The 22,763-nt window shown below is 35.9% G+C and overlaps 1 protein-coding gene across 4 annotated transcripts in view; it reads left to right on the top strand.

The window, feature by feature from the left end:
* Positions 1 to 22,763, top strand: part of Ten-m (teneurin transmembrane protein Ten-m) — a 978,623-nt gene that overhangs the window by 67,649 nt on the left and 888,211 nt on the right. The gene's annotated exons all lie outside the window — the stretch shown is intronic.

Here is a 22,763-nt window from a genome sequence, read left to right as displayed (position 1 = left end):
TAGTAATATTTGTGAACAAATCATACATTTAATATTTTCATCATATTCTAAGCAAAAGAATGCATCCTCCCATCCTACTTGAAACTTTCGTTTTTTATAGAGGTACCTGGTTTCGAGAGAGATATTGCGACGATACGCCACTCGCAGGTCCGAGACAAATACAAATAGAACGGAGTTTGACTCCAGTGAGTAAGAGGGTGGGGGTTGTAGGTAGGAAGCGAGAGAAAAGCACTGCGAGCCACAATGTGCTCGTGAGTCGCATTTTCGCCGCGGCTGACCTAGAAGATGAAATTGAACTCAATCAGGAGTTTCGCAGCGAACCGTAAGACTTTGGTCGATATAAGATTGCGAGATAGGAACTTTCGATAATAATTACGTAGCACCTGTAATCTCAGAATGTCAGCGAGAGTGATTTATCGCATAATCTGTATTTTAAGTTCATCTGTAGTGTTAGAAAATTAAGTAATAAGACATTGATAAGAAATTCTAACATAACTTCATAGCCCGATAAAATACAGTCCGCCGTGCCGCCTTGACTGTGTGGATAGCCTATGCGTTTCCCATCCAAGCGATTCATAGTTCGATCCCCGTTGTGGGCAATGAAAGAGATTTATCTTTCGTCCATGGGATAAGAGTTTGTCCGTTGTCATGTGCTGTCCTGTATTGTCTCAGTGGTGGCCCTGTACCGTGCTGATCACACGACCAGAGAGACCCTAGTAGTGTTTGTTTTACTTCGTTATTTAACGACGCTGTATCAACTACGAGATTATTTAGCATCTATGGAATTGGTGATAACGAGATGATATTTAGCGAGATGAAGCCGAGGATTCGCCATAGATTACCTTGCATTCAAATTACGGTTGGGGAAACCTCGGAAAAAACCCAACCAGGTAATCAGCCCAAGCGGAAATCGAACCCGCGCCAGAGCGCAATTCAGGATCGGTAGGCAGCCGCCTTAACCGACCGAGCTATGTCGGCGGCCCCCAGTAGTGTCCTGCAATGTTCGAACATGAGGGAGGCAAGCAAAACATAATAAACACCATACTTCTGACTTCTTTTGCAACACAAGAGCTGCACAAATAAGCATATCCATAACAAATCTCGTATCCTTTGTAATATTAATTATAGTCATTAAAAAAACTCCATAAAACATGAAAATATGTGATACTCAATTTTTTTATTTTGCGCAGCCAGATAGCGAAAAAGGATCACTGTGCGACGTTTTCGTAAAAGGAATGGCTAGTAAGTTCTTTCTCGTAGTGTTACTGTCGTTCTAAAACAAGACTTAATAATAAACTCTCTTTTAGACAATATGGTATTAAACCAGAATATTTTCAGACACTTTCAAGAAGACGTACAACAAATTCAAAACAAGAGATATACAACCATTCATTATAAAACATAATTTATTTCCACTATCTATCGGAAATAGACTCCAGATTTTCTGCATTTGTTGCTGAAATACTGTCGCCCGAAAGACATATTTTACTCGATCAATACGTTTGAATCGTCACGTTAGTAAAAAGATGGCGTTATAATGTAATCATGCTACAGTAGTTCAAAATGTATTAATTTGAGATTAGAAAATAATTGACATCACTTTCTCTACGCTTTTAGTGAAATTGTCTTGAAGGGTTGCTGTCGCTATTATTTATCCATTAAAATGAAACCTCTATGGCACGTCCACAGTTAACGACTTCGACCTAGTGATATCGTACAAACTCCCATTCTCAACTTAAAATAATGATGTCAACTAGATTGTAGACGCTTTCTGCCATTTAAACATCGACTAAGGTTGAATACTAAGAGCCATTTTGTTTGAAGCATCAGTTGTGAAAATGCGCAGCGATGCGATATTTACGCTGAAGACAGGCAAATTAAACATTACACAGATTGCTCGAAAAAGAATGTCTCTAATTCTTTTGTCCATAACTACTGGAGCTAGGGAAATTAAATTTTTGTAAGTCATAGTTCAGGTTTGTTCATTTACTCCTGTACTCCTGTACAATGTATTCAATAAAACTCTACAACTCTATCCTGTAAATTTTATTTGTTTGAGTGAGCCATTTTTAATGACATCATCAGTATCGGAGAAACTCTATCAGAGTCCATCTTTAATGACACCAAATAAATAATCTACTCGTATACCATAGTCCAGCGGTGGCGAAAATGTAATCGTGCGCCGAGCCACTGTGTAACCTGCAACGTGCATAGCACCTATGGAGGGAGGCGGACACCCGAAGGGGAAGTGAAGTGTCTGACTTATTAATGGATTTTAATTTTCCTTACGTCAAGCACTTAAATATAATTTTATACAGTACAAGGCTACAAACTAATGTTTAATACATGTAACGAAGAAAGAAATGAACAATAAATGAACAATATCACAACCTAAAATTAACTGTCTTCAGAATGTCTCTGCGACAAAGTTTCAAAAGCAGGAATTATGTCACTTACTGCCAGTTGTAGTTGATCACGAAGGTATTTATCTGTCAGTCGTGATCTAATTTTTTTTTTTTTACTATTTTAATTGTTGAAAATAATTTTTCACAAACGTAAGTTGTAGCGAACATGGCTTCAACAGAGCAAGCGAAAGAACGAGCAAAAAAATGCGTCCTACCATCCTACTTGGAACTTTCGTACATGGTTTCGAAGGAGATATATAACACTCGTAGGTCAGAGATAAATACAAATGGAACGGAGTTCGACTCCAATGAGTGAGAGGGTGTGGGTTGGCGGAGGTTAGAAGCAAGCGAAATGCACTGCGAGCCACAATGTCTCGCGAGTCACGTTCTCGCCACGGCTGCCATAGTCTCATAGATGTCCAATTTTAACTCGTACGAGGTAACCCCTGGCGTAAGCAACCCGCAGCGCATATTTTTAAGGTCGTTTTTTCTATTTTATATGGCAAGTTATTGACCTTAGCAGAGCATGCTTGACGTGCAATATCTCCTGGTTCTATTGGCATTTGGACACCCATGATCTATACAGTAGCTTCAGCACCATATGGTGCACGTAGCAAGTGAATACATAGAAATTTTGTAGTGCATTCTCTTGTGAAGGCGCAGTGTAAGGTTCTACGTAGTTACAAGAGAACATTTGATTGTTCTCTGGTGAAATTTATGAACACACAGATCCTACTTTCTTGCATTTCTTAACATAACGTTCTGTATTCATCATATAATCCACAATGATTGCCTCTTCTTTGCTCACAGCATTGTAAGTTGAATCGATTTTGGCATAACTTATGTCGCTTATTGTTTAACAAGCACATGTAATGAATGACCTCACAGTGTTCAAACCGACTGTCACTTCAAAATAAATATTTCCAAACGCGGATTAATTTTAACGAATGAAGTGTGCTCCCTTTTCAAGAGCACTATCATGCATCGCGTCGATGTTGTTCTCCATTTTGATTCATTTCTTCACAGCTTTGCTATCTTGTGGAAAGAATTGAAACTTACCAGATATTTGCGGGAAGATTAAATTAAGCGAATGTATTACAATTTTATTCGTTTCTACATTTATATTTTTCTGATTGTAAGTAGGATACGCTATTTTGTGAACGACTCTAATATAACGTAAGTTTGACACCATTGTGTAAAGTGCTATCTTGAACATTTTTTATTTTGTGTTTTAGCGCAGTATTAGCGTAGGGTGAACAGACGTCGTCTTTTGTCCGGACATGTCCTCCTTTTTGGTCTCTGTGCTGTGCTGGAAGGATTTTTAAAATTCAAGAAATGTCCTCCTTTTTGTAGCTTGTATGCCTGATATTTTGAAATATCTGATTTGACGTCTTTTTGAGTAATTTACCTGTAGATGTCAGCACCATCGACGGAATATACTCTTTGCCAACGATCATAACTCTCTTTGCCCCTCCTTGTTATGGTCGTTGCTCAAGTCCTGATCACACATATAAGAGATTGCTCAGCCTTATAGGCTCTGACGACAACAACTTTTATAAATTTCACTAAGAAGTCACGTTATAACGCCCGTTTGAATTGCATGGAGCAACTGTACTTCCATCTAGCCGTCGTTAGTAATCGACAGTGGCGATCCTGGTGGTTATTCTCTTTTACAAGTTACCGTTTTTAACATTGGGATGGTCAGTCTGTTATATATGTGGTCTGTGCTCAGAGGTAGGTAGTAAATCGAGAGATCGAGGTGCGAATGCAAATCTAAATAAGTATTTTCTGTCCTCTTTAATAATTATAGTTTCCTTGACTTTCATAATTATGTAGCTCACTCAAAAATCATTATTATTAAGTTTTTTCATAAGTAATTTAAAGTATGGTATAGGCCTAAGCTTAAATATCTAAGTACATACTTTCTGTCGTCTTTTTTCGAACAATGTCCTCCTTTTTAAGCTTTGTGTCCTCTTTTTTTATCGATGTGAATCTGGTCACCCTATATTAGCTGCGTTCTTAAGTTGGAATCGAAGACTTGCCTTGCATTACTGATCCCTCGGCAACAGTGAATTGTGCGAAACTAATGACAGTTTGTCTTGTTTATTTTCAGGTAAGTGTTGCTGTTCTCTTCCTTTTGACATTCTGAGTGATCTATCTGGTATTTGCAGAATATGGTAAGTAACACGAGTTTTTTTAAATGGTATTAGTTTAAAAGTAACGTTTGCGACTTTAATATCCTTAGGCTAATATCTACAGGAACTGTGGGGCAAAAATGTGATAACTGCAAAAATAATTTTGTTATATCAAACTAATAGAAACATTATTTAAATCAGGCGATTCTAATCTCGAGTGTTATACGTACTTACTGTCTTACTGTAATGATTTCATTTAGCCTACGCTACAGACGCTGTTAGGAGACGAAGTGCAAATGATACATCGCGGAGTTGATAATAGTATATTTCTGGGTAAATAGCTCACTATCTTCGCTTATAATTCTATGTTTTCGAGTCTGTTCCTTACACCACAGTACAAATTGATGTACAGTAGTGGCAAAAAAAAACGGGTCGACGGAATAATGAAAGTCCACGAAATGAGCCACTGCGCATGCCACGCCCGCATTCACAAGATAGCGAGTAATCTATTGAAATTGTTGTAGTTTCGACTGCTGACGTAGCCCATTTCGAAAGCCATTAGAAAATAAGCTGGTAAAATTCATGTTCTGGGAACAATAAGTTAATTAAGTAGTAAAATATCGCTGCAATCGAGAAGTATTGGGAATAAATTTGAATAAGGAACAAAAAAAGAGTTTCCTTCCCAGGTAGGATTCGAGCCACGAAAGTCTTAGTTACCAGTCTATCGTGCTGTCACTGTGAACAAGGCTCTGAAATCAGCTACAAGGGTCGGTCCGGTTTTTTTGCCACTACTGTACATACATTAAAAAAAAACGTATGTTTCTACTCATAAATCGCACATTCCTTTGTAACGTAGTTTGACTTTATAGTCTTTTACTTTCAAAGATAACTGACCCCCAGTTTTCTGATCGTGTAAGCGAACTTTCTAACCACGGGATGTCAGAATTCAAGATATAACAAATTGACAAACTGTAATAGTTCCGCTAGTTCTGAATAGGTGACTCTTTTATTGGGACGGGTAAAAAAATTTTTTTGGGAAATGTTGACGTAGATTAAGTATAAAATATTCTCATAATTGATATTATCAGCGATTTTCCGATAAATCTAGTACGTTTTTACAATCATTAGAGGAGGGGTGAAATTTTGTATTTTATAATGTCCGTATATTTATATACTATTGGCGACACCGACTGTTATCTTCGCTATCTATTCATAGAAGTAATAATTATGGAAGCCATACTTACACTTAAAAATTATCGATCATTATCGATTAGTAGAGGTCAGGTATCTTTGAACGTTAGTGTACCTACTATAAAAAGAAAGCAACTGAGTGATTGACGGGCGAACGATTGTGGCATTTATCCTTTAATTAACTTTCTTATTTAAACATTCATTGAATATTAACAAAGCTTATTTATGCAGTTGTACGATAGGCTCAAGAGTCATCACTACTAAACAGTAACAAATTCAACTTTCCGCGTACTACTTGAATAATATGACAATGGATAATTAGATTACGTATTCCTTATAACATTAATTCTGTACCTCTAGGAGAAGATGTTTGCCAAAGAAAAGTAAGCAGTATCGATACAGAGTTAGAGAGTCGGTGGGCGAGAACCATAAATGATATGTCTTGTACTTACAATGAAAAACTTCACAAGAAATACATTATAGCAGTAGTCGTCAGCACTCGCTGAAATATGCAAAGGGTAAGCGGTGCAGTCCCGTGTGCACCGTCGTGCAGCAGGAAGAGGTAGAGAGCATATCCGCTAGCAGCTACGAGTGCACCGAGGTGCACTGTGTTCTCCGCGGGTAAGAGATGCTAGCCCCAGGGTGCTCTGTGCTGACGATCCCTGCATTATAGCTACTATCAGAATACATACCTACAATGAAATAACGTGATCTATCTAAGCTACTATGACTTCAGTAATTCAAGTAATAAATTGCAACTCAAAGCATTTATGTGAGGATTATGTGTGTGAGTGGCAACTGAAGAGTTTACTGTTCGGATAACAGCGGCGTCAATTTAGGCCTATATGGGTCCGTGGGGACCGAGCCTACCAAATAATTCGTATTGTTAATAATAATAATAATAATAATAATTTATGACGTTTATTTATTTCAACGTATAACTCAAATATTTGGGCCTACCCAATGTTTTCTAAAAGTTGGCGCCACTGTCGGATAATGTTTTTAAATTCTTCGCAGTTGTCCTTCCTTTCAAAAAGCCTGTCGGTGACTCAGGAGAAGACGAGAGCGGACTGAGGAGGAAGGGATGTGAATAGATAACGTTACGACAACAGGTGCAAACTTGTACTGCAGTAAACGGAAACATTAGGTCTCCTTCTGTTCAACTTCGCTTTAATTTCCATATGCATTGTTACTCATGTTACCTGCACGAGTAATAACCTGGCTACTGGGATGCTTATCTGAGCGATGTTTATAATAATCAGCAGCGATAGTCAAGAAGGTCACATTCTTTCCGCTCGTCTTCTCCTGAGTAACGGACAGTACGTTTCTTCTAGCGGGCGTAGAGAATCAGGACGCCAATTTGAAAGAGTGGTCCACAGCTTTGGAGTAACAGTCAGCGTGCCTGACTGCAAAACTAGCGGGCCTGGGGTCGAATCCTTGTTGGGGCAAGTTGATTGGAGTTTAAGAGTGTTTAGAGAAAATGCTAGATACCTTTTGACGCCGTAAGCTGGACTCATTTCGCCGTCCTTATCACCATTTTGTTCATCCATCCTGCTGCCTACTTCCTTACTTCATAAAGGACTAACAGAATCCGATTTAATGATTGCCCCACCCACAGAACAGGAGCCGTCACGGTGGTCTAGTGGTTAGAGAAGTGAACTTATAATCCCGTGGTCCTGGGTTCGATCACCGGCGTATCCTCGACTTATAAATTGTGTTCGGGAAGTCCGTGGTCCAAGTAACACAGGTGTTTTCCCCGGTTTCCCTGTAACATCCCAATAAATCTCTTATCATCTCATTTCAGCGTAGGCCAGGCTCCTATGGCGCACCCTGGGCACGACTCTGTCGGTAAATTGGTTTATATAACAGCTTCATATGGGTGAATGACGAACAGTCGATTACCCGCCATAACTCAAAACAAAAAATAACCTCAGAACATTACTTATAGCCACTGGCGTAGCTCAGTCGGTTAAGCCGCTTGCCTGTCGATCCGGATTTACGCTCGGACGCGGATTCGATTCCCGCTTAGGCTGATTACTTGGTTAGATTTTTTCTGATGGTTTTTCCCAATCGTAAGGCAAATATCAGGCAATCTATGGTGAATCCTCGGCCTCATCTCGCCAAAATCATCTCGCTGTCACCAATCCAGTCGACGCTAAATAACCTCGTAGTTGATTTATTTTTATTTTATTGGGTTATTTTACGACGCTGTATCAACATCTAGGTTATTTAGCGTCTGAATGAAATGAAGGTGATAATGCCGGTGAAATGAGTCCAGGGTCCAGCACCGACAGTTACCCAGCATTTGCTCATATTGGGTTGAGGGAAAACCCCGGAAAAAACCTCAACCAGGTAACTTGCCCCGACCGGAATTCGAACCCGGGGCACCTGGTTTCGCGGCCAGACGCGCTGACCGTTACTCCACAGGTGTGGACCCTCATAGTTGATCCAACGTCGTTAAATAAGGAAGTAAAAAAAAAACAGGATTCATCATCATAATCGTCGAAAAATAGGCAAAAGCGCAAAAGGCTACACGTCACAAAGAAAATACTTGGAAGATGGAATTAAATATGATATGAAAATCAATAAAGAAAAAGCTAAAATTATGGCGTTCTGCGGAAAATACCCTGTGCCTAGCAAAATATGTTTAGATTAAAAAATATTAGAAAGAGTAAATTATTTTACATATCTCGGATACACATTATCTTTTTTCGATGAAGTAGACATTTCACAGAATATTTCTAAATACACCAAAACAATGGGAATAATTAACAACATTATGAAACCTTAACTAGTACAAAGGCATACTAGAATTCGCCTATACAAGACCTTGGCGAGACCTGTTACGGCAGTGAGGCATGGACACTAAGGAAGAAAGACGAAAGCAGAATAGTGGCTAATGAAATGAAATTTATGAGATATACATCGGGATAAACGAAATGGGATCACAAACGCAATGAAGATGTAATAGAAGAGTTACAACTAGAACCTAAAATTAATCACGTAAAACATTATCGGAACAACTGGATAAATCATCTGCATCGCATGCGTAGAGATAGAATCCCAAAAGTCATGCTCCACTGTCGTCCAAACGGGAAGAGATCTCTCGGTCGTCCATATGGCCTAATACTTGAAGGGAAGAAGGAAAGGAAGAAGACGACTTGGAAGATGGACAGGCTGTTTCCAGATTCATACCTGATTCGTGACATAATAGGATAAGAAAAGAAAAGAGAACAAAAGGCATGTTTTTCGTATTATCTATATTCAGTACTTATTTGTACGAAACTAGCCTTCCGTACTTCACAAGTCACACCAGTCTCCTTTGATGGAAAATTAACAATTTTTATTGATGTATAAAAGAAGCGAGCGGAACTTATTAGAAGCCATAGCTTTTAGTGTGAGGTAGGGAGGCAACTCGCTTTGTTCGGAAGTCTTGTTTTTTGTCGCAGTCTGCACGTACACCACATGCCGCAGCCGAGATGCCCGCGGCTGCCGCTAGCAATTCGCAAACATCACTTGTATCGCCTTCGCCTCCCCCCCCCCCCCCAGACTTGCTGCTTCGCACTTGATCGCGTGGACACTTCATCCGACCCTTCTTCTCAGCGATGTAGCGTTAAAACGAGCGGCGCAAAGGTCTGTTGAGTATTTCCCGTTTTTAAAGCACTTTGAACACTTTGAACTTAGCTTATTGGACAGGCCGAACTTTATTAATTGTACAATGTCAAATCATAAACAACTCACTTTTTATTTGATAGACGCACGAACCAGATGTTACTCGGGCATTTAAACAATCATGTACGCAAATTCGGGCTACATAACCGCTCCAAACACTGCCCGTGCTTAGGCAAGTATGTAGGCTATAATAACATTACCAGAGTTTTTTCACAATTCCCGAGAATAAATATCGAAATATGAAAAACTGCTTTAATATTAATTCTACTAAATTACTACTTAAACTAGATACTCGTATTTTCAGAAGTGTGATTTTTTTTTAATAAGTCTTATCTGGCTCCCCAATTTTGCAGCAAATTCCTGACAGGTCATGTTGAAATTTGTGAAGATAGTGAACAGTTTCTAAACTCATTCCAGATTTCTAACATATTCAATGAAAAAAAAAACTCTCCACACAAATATTTCAATAAACTTCTGGAGTTATACAAAGGAAATAATTATATCAACAGTAATCTCACTAGAAATTTTTATTTATCTAGAGAAAATCAAAACTCGAGTGGGATTTAATTGACTGTTAAACGATTAGAAGAAAGTATATAAAGATTGGAAGAAATAAAGTACTCTAATACACTAAAATATTAATTGACTTACTAAAATTCTGTTTCACTAATGTTAGCTTCACCAAAACCTTTGAACGGTGCCCTCATTTTCAGTTGACTATCTACGCGGAAAACAAATGACGTTCGCAAAGCATGTTTTATAGACCATAAAGGTGATAAAAACAGAAGAAAGTGTATAAAGATTAGAAGAAATAAAGTACTCTAATACAATAAAATAGATATTAATTGACTTAATGAAATTCTATTTCACTAATGTTACCTTCACCAAAATGTTTCAACGGAGCCGCCATTTTCAGTCGACTATATATGCGGGAAACAAATGACGATTGCAAAGCATGTTTTATAGTACCGTAAAGAATTTGCATTTTAAAATGTTGGCAAAAAACGAAACAAATGCTAGGGAAATTATAAAAATAAACAAATGCTAAGGAAGTGTTAAAATTGTAGAATAAACAGCCATGATTGGTTGAAAAATATTCTTTCGTGCCGTTTTATTGCTCAAAAGCAGTATGACATAGTAAAAGTGTAATAGTCGAAGCAAAATTTTAAAATTTCTCTCCATATATATATATATATATATATATATATATATTCTATTATCCATGTGCCAAAAAGGATAAATGTCCATCTCCCCTCTTGCTTAAAAAAGTCCCTTGTGCAGACACTAGTATTTCCCTATTTTGACTATGCTGACATTTTACTGACTGACCTCTCCAGCGACAACAAAACGAAACTTTAACGTGCTCATAATTTGTGTGTACGTTTTGTAAGCAATGTTCGTAAATATGATCATATTACCCCATCCCTGAAAGTAGTAGGTTGGCTTAAACTAGATAAGAAAAGAAATTTACAATCACTCCTCTTTCTCTTCGAAATCTTGAACTCTTCTATTCCTTCGTACCTGTCGTCTCGCTTCACTTACCTTTCTTCCCACCACAATCTGAACACATGCTCTCGTCATGAAACAATACTAACAATACCATCCCATCGCACCTCCTCATACTCATCCTCTTTCACAATAGCCCTGCCAAGACTCTGGAATTCGCTACCTGCTAGCATCACGGACTGTCGAAATAAAATTGAATTCAAACGCAAACTTACTAGGCACTTGGTCAGTAATTGATTTCTTGTAAATAGTTTCCTTAATCTATCACAAAATATTTCAATATCCAGTAATTTCATCACTATACAATTTTGTTATTCTAGGTTTAATTTGTAATTCAGTAAATATAAAATATTCTTTGTTTCTCTATGATAAATTATCTAGCTTTAATTAGTGAGGTAATCTTTTCGTACTTTGATTTTTATTGTAATTGTAATTGTAAATTTAATACTAATTGTAATTTTATTTGTAATTGTAATTGTAAATTTAATACTAATTGTAATTTTATTGTTCATATTAAAGTTGGAATCTCCTGGTAGAGGGGCAGAGAAGGCCTGACGGCCTTATCTCTACCAGGTTAAATAAATAAATAGGGGAGAGTCGGGTAGTATCGGACATCGGGTAGTATCGGACAGTGCGTTTCTTTCATCTACAATCATATGGTAGTACCTGAATGACATGGTTACGTTCTCTATGCGACATCACAGAAGCGTAACCATGTCAATCAGGTACTATCATCGTGTGGTAGATGAAAGAAATTCGCTGTCCGATATTACCCGGTGTCCGATACTACCCGACTCTCCCCTACTAAAAAAAAAAAATTTCGAGCAAATGTGAGCATTTTCTTCATTTCACTCTGCTAGTTTCTCTGAAGTCACACTTTTCTTCAAGAAAGAAATTTCACCAAATTATTTCATTCAGGTCTAGCCCATCTATATTTGAAGAATAATAATGGACTCTATCTTCAAGTTTTTACTTTTCTGGAGAAGATCTCCCCAATATAACATTCCACAGATACAGCCCAATCACTGAGATATTGAACAGCATTTTTCATACATTTATAATAATAAATACTAAACTGGAGAAGATTTCGGGGCAGAAGAAGATATCAGATGATAGACGACATTAAGATATGTAAATCATATGCGGAGACTAAAAGGAAGGCAGAAAATAGGAAAGATTGGAGACTACTGGGTTTGCAGTGAAAGGCCTGCCCTGGGGAAGACGACTTATGTATGTATGTATGTATGTATGTATGTATGTACCTGTATGTATAATAAATCTACTAAAAATTCGGGGTTATCCAGGGACAAATTATTAAATTCCAGGGCATTTCAGGTACGAATTTTATTAGAGGACAAAAAAAAAAAAACAAAATTCGGAGACGTCTGATAACTTCAATGTACAACGAGAACAATTCTCTCTTCCTTCATGTCTTTTCTTGACTTTAACTCTCATACTCGATCACTGTCACCACGACTCGGGAGTTGGAGATGCAAACAGGTTGCTTGCACAAGATCAGGTGCACGTCTCTAACATGTAGGCGAAAGATTTGATGACTACCTCTTCTGAGAAAAAGATTGTGAGCTACTACAAGTTATTTGTTATTGCATTCGGAATCCTATTCAATTCAATTCAATTCAATTCCTGCGTTTCATAGATGGAGTTGTATAGTAACTATGCCTTTGTTTCTTCTGAAGAATTCAAAACATATTGCTCAATTTCTATATAAAAGTAAAGTCATCCCTATTATCGGCCACGGAGGCCCACAGGTAGTGGGCGGTTAAGATATCTCATCTATAGAAACTGTCGGCATTAATGGCAGTAGAGATATCAGTCCTACGTGTTCGCCGCCTTTACTCCTCAGGAAAATACACTTGATACCCATTTCTGTTAGAGGCAGGCCACAATGCGTCCGGGAGGGTTCTATTTATGCTTATGGGAATTACCGTGAATCTCCACTTCTCTACAGCTATCGAACGTGGATGTGCCAAATTCTAACTGAAAAAAAATCTCAACGTTCTGGAAGCATTTATTTATTTATTTATTTATTTATTTATTTATTTATTTATTTATTTATTTATTTATTTATTTATTTATTCATTTATTTTCTTTTGCAGATGATACTGTCCTAACATTTAATGGGGAAAATTGGGATAACACTTATTTAAATGCTAGCAATGGAATTAACGTAGTGAAAAATTGGCTTAACTCTAATCTTCTTTCCTTAAATACTAATAAAACTATCTATATTCCATTTTCTTTAACAACGAAAGGTTTACCTCCACGTATGAATAATTATCACGTAGTAATACATAATATTTCATGTAATGAATTAACAAATAATTATTGTAATTGCCCACATCTAACAACTTCCACACAAGTTAAATATTTAGGAATTATTATAGATCAGCATTTACGTTGGGATAAATTGATTTTATGTGTACAAGTATAAGAAAGACAATTTATAAATTCATAATATTTCGAAATTTTATCACTAAGGAGGCATTGAGAATAATATTTTTAGCTTTAGTACAATCATTAATACAATATGGTATAATAAATTAGGGTAGGGTAGCATCATCTGTACTTGTGTATGTATCTATTTATTCACACTGCAAATGGGTATACCCCCGTGGCAGTATTGTATTGTATTGTATTTATTAATATTCCATGGTATTCATACATGCTTACAGCTAGAATATTGAACAAGTCAAAAAACTTAATATTATTATAAAATCTTAATGTACCCGTATAGTCACAGTCTAGATGAAATATTATATAGACGAGATTTACAATATAGTCTACTAGTACAACACAAAGTTTTATTATCAATTTCATGAAGTGTTATTGAATGTCATGAATTCACCTACAGAATATAAGGCGTGAGAAATTAGGTACTTCTTTAATTTGGCCCTAAATAATTTTAGGTAACAAATTACACTCCATCCATTAATTTTATTATGCAGAAGATAATAACAATTTCTCTCACAAAAAATATGGATTACCCAACAAATTTAATTTATACAGATTTTAAAGTATTAACTATTGAAGAAATTTATAAATATAGTTTATTAACTTTCTACCACAGAAATCAAATAAAACATAAATCTAATCGACATGAATATCGTACTCGAAGACAGAAGTCTACTTTCCCATTAATTGAGCCTAAATGTCATACAAGTGCAGCACTTAAACATGGTGCTAGTCTTGGGCCCATTTTCCAAATTTGAAATATTTTAAAATTGAATCTTTTGAAAAAGAAATTTATAAAATTATTCATGATATATAATACTAACAATTGTGTGTATTTTTTACCTTTTTATTTCTGTCGACTATATTCATGTTTTATTTGTCTGATTATCAATTTATATAAAATGGGTTTTTTCTCTCTTTTTCTCTTCTTCTTCTTCTTCTTCTTTTTTTTTTTGCTCTTGTGTGTTATTTATCGGTTTGAATTAAGTTAATTACTGTATTTAGTAAACTGTCTTTGTAAATTTTGTTATATTATTGGCTAAGACCACACCGTACACGAGCCTGGCTCTTACGGTAGTGGCTAGTAACATTTTTGTTTTATAAATTTAATTTGTACTCACTTTGCTAGCTAGCTAAATAAATAAATAAAAATGAAATTTATTTACTTCACTGTATATAATTAAATAAAAATTACAAATTACAGTAACAAAATCGGTAATAGGCCTATACGTATATATGAGGGGATAACATGAACGTACAAAACTGATTATCAATAAACAATACAAAGATATAGTTAAAATGATATAGTAGCATTAGAACCAAAAAAATTCTCTTACAGAAGAAAGCGGATTATTTACCAGCTATCTACGTAATGGACCGTAGCATTAAATCTATTATAACCAATAATATGAGCTCGCTGAGCTAATTTATTAAACATAATATTAATAGCTACGGATTTAAGCATTTTTTAGTCATCCTGACTTGCGGTGTAACTAGTAAATACAGTAATTAAACGCAGTATGGTAGCTGTGGAAATACGTTTTGCAATTAAGACGATTTAAAATCATTTTAAATCTAGCCGAGCTATAAAATGCAATATAAACATTAATTACCTTCGTATTACCTACACTGTGCATCATACTGTATGTCGAGCTTTCTCTGTAGAATAAACTTCAGATAACTACTAGCGTTACCCCAAACATGAATATCATCGGGATGTAGCTGTGTCGGAGATACGGCGGTGGATTTTAAGGGGTTAGGTATAGCCATGGGTGGGCAACTCGTGCTCTCAAAGTGTCGACACAATGTCAATGCAGGTAGAACTGACTCTACTTCTTTGTGCGGTTCTTTCAAGACACAAGTTCGATCGCGTCTGCAGTCAGTGGCGGCTCGTTTTAAGTGAAAACAATATAATTCCCAGATCATTTCCCTTTAGTTACGAGTAGAAAGAGAATTTTTTTTATTAAGAAAAGAGGTAAAGCTTGTATTCTATTACACTTTCTTACGCGTGACATTTTATGTGACAAATAAACAGTGAAGGTTTTAGTAAAGAAATACTGTCTGCATCTGCTTTAGAACAGCTAAAGGTAAAAATGAGATATCAACAAGGTGAGACTGATATTAAATAACATTAGCACGTTGTGTGTGCGAGTTACAGAATTGCACGACATATAATTGACTAGCTAAGAATATTTATGGATAAATTTGAAATGTGGTAGTATCATGTAGAATATAGACAACTTCACTTTCTTTGACTATAAACTATCTTGAAGAGTGATAAGAAAAACTTCTTATCAAATATAAGACCCTACTTCAAGACCTACAGCAGAATTCACTGTTAAGTTTGGAGAAACAGTGACAATTAACAAGGAATCGAAATTTTTCTGAAATCTTTTTGGCTTACGCCGATAGAAAATCCTGAAAATTTATAGCTTGAATTAATAAATCTACAGAACAGCGCGCTACTCAGATTCTAGCAAAATCAGGAATCGAACTGCTCGTAATGTTGCCTAAGTAGAATTTCCAAATATACTCTTTGCTTCCATATATACTGTATGTGCCTGAGGCAGAGTTTAATACAAGGAAGAAGTCTAAAAGCTCTCAAAGCAAAGAAAGAGCTCGGAAGTAAACTTATTTCATCTGCCGTGACATGTAATAAATACTTCCTTGAATGTGTTATTGTTTGCGAATACAGACTATTACCTTTCTGAGAACAGAGGAATACTCTTTAATGTATAAAGAATTGTAAATTCTAGCGTTCTACATTTCAAATAAGACATATTAATAAATAGTGTAATAATAAATAAGTGTTGCAGCTATATTTGTTGTATCTTGAAAAGGTTGTATTCAGTTTGTGTTTCCAGTACTAAACTAATTTACAAAGCTAGAAAATAATATACTTTTGTTATGTGTTCAGGTACAGTCTGTCTAAAATTACTATAATTATTGTACCATGCGTCATTCTGAAATTCAAATCATGGAATAGATATCACGATCACCTGCATGAGCCGCCAGAACGCACCGTGGCTTTTGCAGCGAAACTACAAACAACTTGTAACTGCTGCGGCTGGCTCCGTCTGCCTTTCTCTCTTTCAAGGTTTTTTTAGCACTTTGGGAGCACGAGTTGCCCATCCATGGGTATAGCTTACAGCAGTAAAATTTTTGGAAATAGTCAACTTTTTTTTTTTCTCGTATTGTATCTTGTGCAATAATGAAAATTGGTATGTGTAAAACACTGTCCTTCTGCTATATGAAAAAAAAAATATTTTTTGCGATTAAAATATATATATATAGATATATATATATTTTTTTCAAAATTCAAAATGATGACAGTTTACTGTGCAGTGATGAAGCGTTTCCCTCATACCTCATAAACTTGTTAACTTTTTCATGTTCTCTCTCTTTTGTTTTATTGCTGAAACTCATGTTTACAATATCATACTCTTTCAACTACATTCCTAAATAAATAATGTATATATTTTTTTAATTTTGTGTTAAAGAAAATACTGATATTTGACCATTTTTAAATGAATTTATTTTTTATCAGACAATCTATCAAAGTACGGAAGTGATCTTGCATCATATTGTAGCTATGGCATGCATAAATATAGGCCTACGCAAAAAATTTCATCACAGAATGTTGATATTTTTTTAGTTATGTTGGAAACGCTTCATCACTGCACAGTGAACTGAATTTTGAAAAAAAAAATGTAAGTAATTTTTTTAAATCGAAAAAATATTTTTCTCATATAGCAGGACAGTGTTTTACACATACTATTTTTCATTATTGTACGAGATACAGTAATAAAGGGAAAAAATTTTGAATGCTTCCAAAATTTTACTGCTGTAAGCTGAACCTAACCCCTTAAATCGACAGATATAGATGAATTTTTTTCTTTTGGCAACAAAATCATCGCGCTAGCATATAGGAATCGCAAGATATACTGCTCGGAAATTTTCGCCCACGCCAAAAATGGCCGCCAGTCACCGCAGAACACCGCGCGGTGTCAACACAAAGCCATGCTCACATCATAGTTGTATACCCGATTGAACGAGACCACATTTATTTCAATCGTGTTATTAGTTATGAAGTTACAGTTTCGGAATAGATCATCTTGCATACGTTACATCGCCGTTTCCGTACTGGTATTCTGTGTATCAGTAAAATCATTTTTAAAGGCGTGTTTACATGAAAAAGCCGTAATAAGAATTCTTTAAATTGTCCTTCGTTATCCATGTTGACCATGTTATACTGACATTTTAACCCGTATTAAATTTAAATTCTCGATATTGTGTTACAGTTATTACACGTATTTACCAAGAAAAACTTTTCGCCGTTATATAAAAAGTATATTCTTTTAGGAACTCGTATTTTGTATTTGTCCCGATTTTCGTTGTGTTGTTTCTAGTAGCTATATAATGAATGAGACAGAGCGCACGCGCTTGTGAGACATTGTCAGTTTGCTACATGCTTGTCGTTGCTAGAGATGAAATGTGCAGCACTCGCAATGTTCATGTCAAGGCAAATGGACTCCATTTCACGCTGGAGACACCGCCCAGGTAGATCTGCGTCCCGTCGCATGTGTACCATGTCTTGCGTACGAGTCAGACTCTGACAAGCACGTCGCAGTCATCAGTCCTTGCGAGACGGGGAGCAGAGTTCTAGTGGAACTTGTAGTGGACAAGAACAATATTGTTGCAGGTTTTCACGCTGTCATCTCCTTTCTCTGATGCTATTTTACATTTTATACCTACATCGCTGCTATTGCAATTAAAGAAACTGTTGTATCCAAAACAGCAACAAGGAATTCTTGGGAATAGAAACTTGTAGGAAACCCTGAATAAGACTCTAGGGCAGGCATGTCAATTGATGCCCACAGGAGCAAGCGCGCGCTTTAGAGCCCAAGAGAGCCTGAGCGCTTTACAGCGGAAAGGAAAGAGACAGACGAAAGAGGTGGTATATGCCGCCTGGTCGAGCTGTATTCAGGGATGGCCAGCACTGATTCAATAGATAAAGGGAAGAGAACTTATTAAAACTGTATCCATATTAATTTTTAGATTTGCCTGATAAGTATAAATGCATTATAAGAATGTAAGTTTTAATTTTAATGCTCATTTTTCACAAGTTTGATTTTTTTATTCAAAAGAAATATTTTCTCAACTTTTCGTATACAAAAGTGAAATTTTCAGATATAGGCCTATTTATTTAGTAGCCTTACAGAATGTTTTCGTAAATCTAATATACCATAAATACATATTACTGAAGATAGTATATTGAAAATTTTGAAAATATTCGCATGGACATTGTTTATAAGGAAATGAATTAACAAAGCAACTACTGTTACACTATAAGCAAAAGATACGTGCCCATGTGTTGTAAAAATGTCAGCTCTATAGCTTCAGCAGATTTCAAGAAAATAATTTAATATTCTGATGATAGGAAGTTGCTCACAAATATCACCTTAAAAGCATAATGCGATAAGAGTTTTGTTATGTAATATTAGTTACACTTAAAACAGATACAGTACCTAGATAACTTTGTTTTGTACTGTAATATTGTTTTGATTAGTTTATTGATTACTTTTGTAAGGCTGAAGATACCATCAATATAAATTCCAACTTACCATGTCATACTCAATCTCTTTCTTTGGAATATCACTTTCTTTATGAATGATATGATTCATCCACTTAATACAGTATAATATTATACTATTATGAAATTTAAGTGAATATTCCTTCTTAACTCTCTATTATGTTATTAAGATTTAAAAGACAACTGCAATATTAAGAAATCAATGTTAGTACTTTTGTTTTACAGATAATATAGATAATATTAAACAGAAAGAAACCATATAAAAATAACGACATAAAATTTCACGTTCAGTTTGAAGTTTGTGCACCACTGTTTTCTTAATCCAACAGGTTGCTTATACATATACACAACCCTTCCTCTTTCCATACTTAGCGCTTGATGCCCGCGCACGACGTCAAGGTCAGAAAAATGCGCTTGCTTTGACATCACTGCTCTAGGGAGACAACTTAAAAACTTAAACCTTGACAACTTAAAAACTTAAACCTTGACTTCGAATTTTTATAGTGGCAGCCTATTTTCAGGTTCCGTAACAGCTACGATCTTGTAATGTCCATTGCATCTAGGGTTGCCAACCCTCCAGGTTTTACCTCGACAATTTAGGAAAAGGACTCTTGATCATGGAATTGAGATTTGGACGAGCTAGATATTCAACTGGATGAAGATGTACTGTGCGATGAACTCTGTTTTACTGTGAAATTGCATCTTTTTTCTAGTTAGCCAGAAACATTGCTGCTTTAGTATTTATATATTAAGTGATAAACTGAGTGCTTTAAGACATATTTGTTAGGACATTTTTTGCATTGCTGGAAGCAGTTCAAACAAGAATTATCACTAGGACTGTTTAGTGATGAGGAAAATAAAATGACCATTTTTTTTAAATTTTTTATCATATTTCAAAATACTGGCTTAGTGTAAATATGTCCTTATGACTTTGTGTCCTTTTTCACTTTGATCCTAATCCCAGTTTTTTTTTAACTTCATTTGGTATTTTCTCTCAGATTCCTCTGCAGTGTTACTAAACGTTGTCCTGTAGAGACATTTGTAGTCTCAAGACATTTAGAGATCTGCTGCAATCTTTGTGGATACAAAAATGAGTTAGCCGGTAATTTTCATGTGTTCGTTACGCACCGAAAATCCACTACATAGAACGCTCAAAGACAGCCATGTCAAAGATTATCAACTGTAATTTCACTAGAGATTTTGATTTATCTAGAGAAAATCAAACCTCGAGTGAAATTTGATTATTACACCTTTAGAAGAAACCTATATAAAGATTAGAAGAAATAAATTACTCTAATACAATAAAACATTAATTGACTTACTAAAATTCTATTTCACTAATGTTAGCTTCACCAAAGCGTTTGAACGGAGCCGCCATTTTCAGTCGACTATCTATGCAGTAAAGAAATGACGATTGCAAAGCATGTTTTATAGTACCGTAAAGAATTTTCAGTTTTAAATGTTGGCAAACAATGAAACAAATGCTAGTAAAGTAATAAAAAAATGCTAGAGAAAGGATAAAAATAAACAAAATGCTGGGGAAGTAATAAATTATAGCGATAAACAGCTGTGATTGGTTGAAACACGTCCTTTCATACCGTTTTATTGGTCAAAAAGTAGTATTACGTAGTAAAAGTGTAATGCTCACTCCTAAAATATCCATCGAACACGACTGCATTTGAAGTCATGACAAGTGTAGAAGTAAAACAACCACCGAATGGGCTAACAGAAAACTAATAGGCATTTGAAAATGATGGGCGACTCTGCCAGATAAGTGAACTTCATATTAGTCTAAGGTACATTTTACGTAGGTTACTGCCTAACGTAAACAAACGAATGGAAATGCCTTCAGTAAATGATATCACTTGATTTGGAGGAAAGAACATGTCCACACCTGTGGAGTAACGGTTAGCACGTCTGGCCGCGAAACCAGGTGGCCCGGGTTCGATTCCCGGTCGAGGCAAGTTATCTGGTTGAGGTTTTTTCCGGGGTTTTCCCTCAGCTTTCGGTGCTGGACCCCGGACTCATTTCACCGGCATTATTACCTTCATCTCATTCAGACGCTAAATAACCTAAGCTGTCGTAAAGTAACCTACTAAAAAAAAAAAAAAAGGAAAGAACATACATGTGTTTGTAAAGTCTGTACATCAGCTTGTGTGTTGAGCTATTACAGTGGGAGTATTGGATAGAGTAGAGAGGTGTGTATTGTACAGCAGTAGCAAAAAAAAAAAAAAAAAAAAAAACCGGACCGAACCTTGTAGCTGATACAAAAGAATCCTGTGCTGTGTATTGCGTCAAACTGTGGTAATTTCAGTATGGATAGTGAAGCCAGAGGTAGCTATTTACTGCTATTTAATGTAAAAATAAGCAGTTATCTTTGCCGAATAGAGTCAGAAATGTAATATTGAGCCAGATGAAAATAAAACTCTCAAAGTTTTTTCGTCTGTAAGTTTGAGGCACTGAAGGAAACAAAAGACGGTAAGAATCGAAGAAATGCAATAAATTTCATTGTTACAATTAATTATACAAAATGGATGTGTTTTGTGACTAGCAAAATTTGAATCTGTGATTCTGAAATCAGGTACAAGGGTCGGTCCGGGTTTTTTTTTTTTTTTTTGCCACTACTGTACAGCCATATTCACAACAGCAAAGACGCTTTCTATTAAAAATTCAAGTTCATTTCGACACATCTTTTTCAAAATTAAAGATTACATTTACTAACAGGATGTTGCTTCAAATTTCATACCGAGAGCGCAAATCATATCGTTATGCCATTCACAATTCATAAATGGAAGATTGTTTTAGTAATAACGAAGGGACAGAAACATTGAATCGCTAGCAGCAACTTTAAGTACAAAAGCTCGTGTCTGCACTGCACCTTCTACCACGAAAGCAACCGAACAACTCTTTACAATAGGTGTGATGAACTCGTGATGCTTGGGTTGTATTTTACTTTCAATAGGAAGAATTTCGAGCAATTTTAACGCCCGTGCCTTTGCAAGGTAAAAGCAAACATGTTATCCATAAAATAATATATTCTGCTGGGAGTTAATTTCAGGTAATGAGACTTAAATATTATAAAGGGTGGCAGCCCTTGTTCTACGTGTGTGGGGTCGGTACTTAACCTTGCAACGCGAACAGCTGGCAAGCGTTCCGCTCCTTCACTTGTTTTCTTCTTTTCTTTACCCCGAACTTCTTTTGTTGTAACATTTTTTATAAGCATCCCACGTCCATCACTATTATGTGGCTGGTTTCGTGTTCTCATCTTCTCTCTATTCTCTGGCTTCCCTTATATAATTATTATCTCTGTTGGGAATATGGATGTGCTATTTACGATACGGTTCGTGTAGACCGATGCTCTGATTCCAGGAACTGTCGGTTATCGGTTAGGACAGTTTTTTGTCCATCACTGCACAGAGAGCACGTGCGTAGGTCACAACAAAACAACGGAATTTACAGAAACGTTTCAACAAATTTAATGTTATGTAAATTTATGGCTGCAAAGCTTTTCAATCTTATTTTTAGTAGAGAAAGTACTTACGTATGACATAATAATGAACACATACAGTGGCGCCAACTTATATGGGTCCGTGAGTTCAGAGCCCACCCAATAATTTGTCCTTTTAATATTGTTATCACTTTTATTTATGAGATTTATTGATTTTAAATTAAAATTCAAATATTCAACCCACCCAGTGTTTTTCAAACGTTGGCGCCACTGAAGACATAAACATTAACATACTTCTTAACTCTAAAATATGTATGTATGTATGTATGTATGTATGTATG

The sequence above is a fragment of the Periplaneta americana genome, chromosome 11, assembly GCF_040183065.1.
Source record: "Periplaneta americana isolate PAMFEO1 chromosome 11, P.americana_PAMFEO1_priV1, whole genome shotgun sequence".
NCBI lineage: Eukaryota > Metazoa > Arthropoda > Insecta > Blattodea > Blattidae > Periplaneta > Periplaneta americana.
Note: the sequence above shows the minus strand (reverse complement) of the source record. Positions and strands in the feature narration are given on the sequence as shown.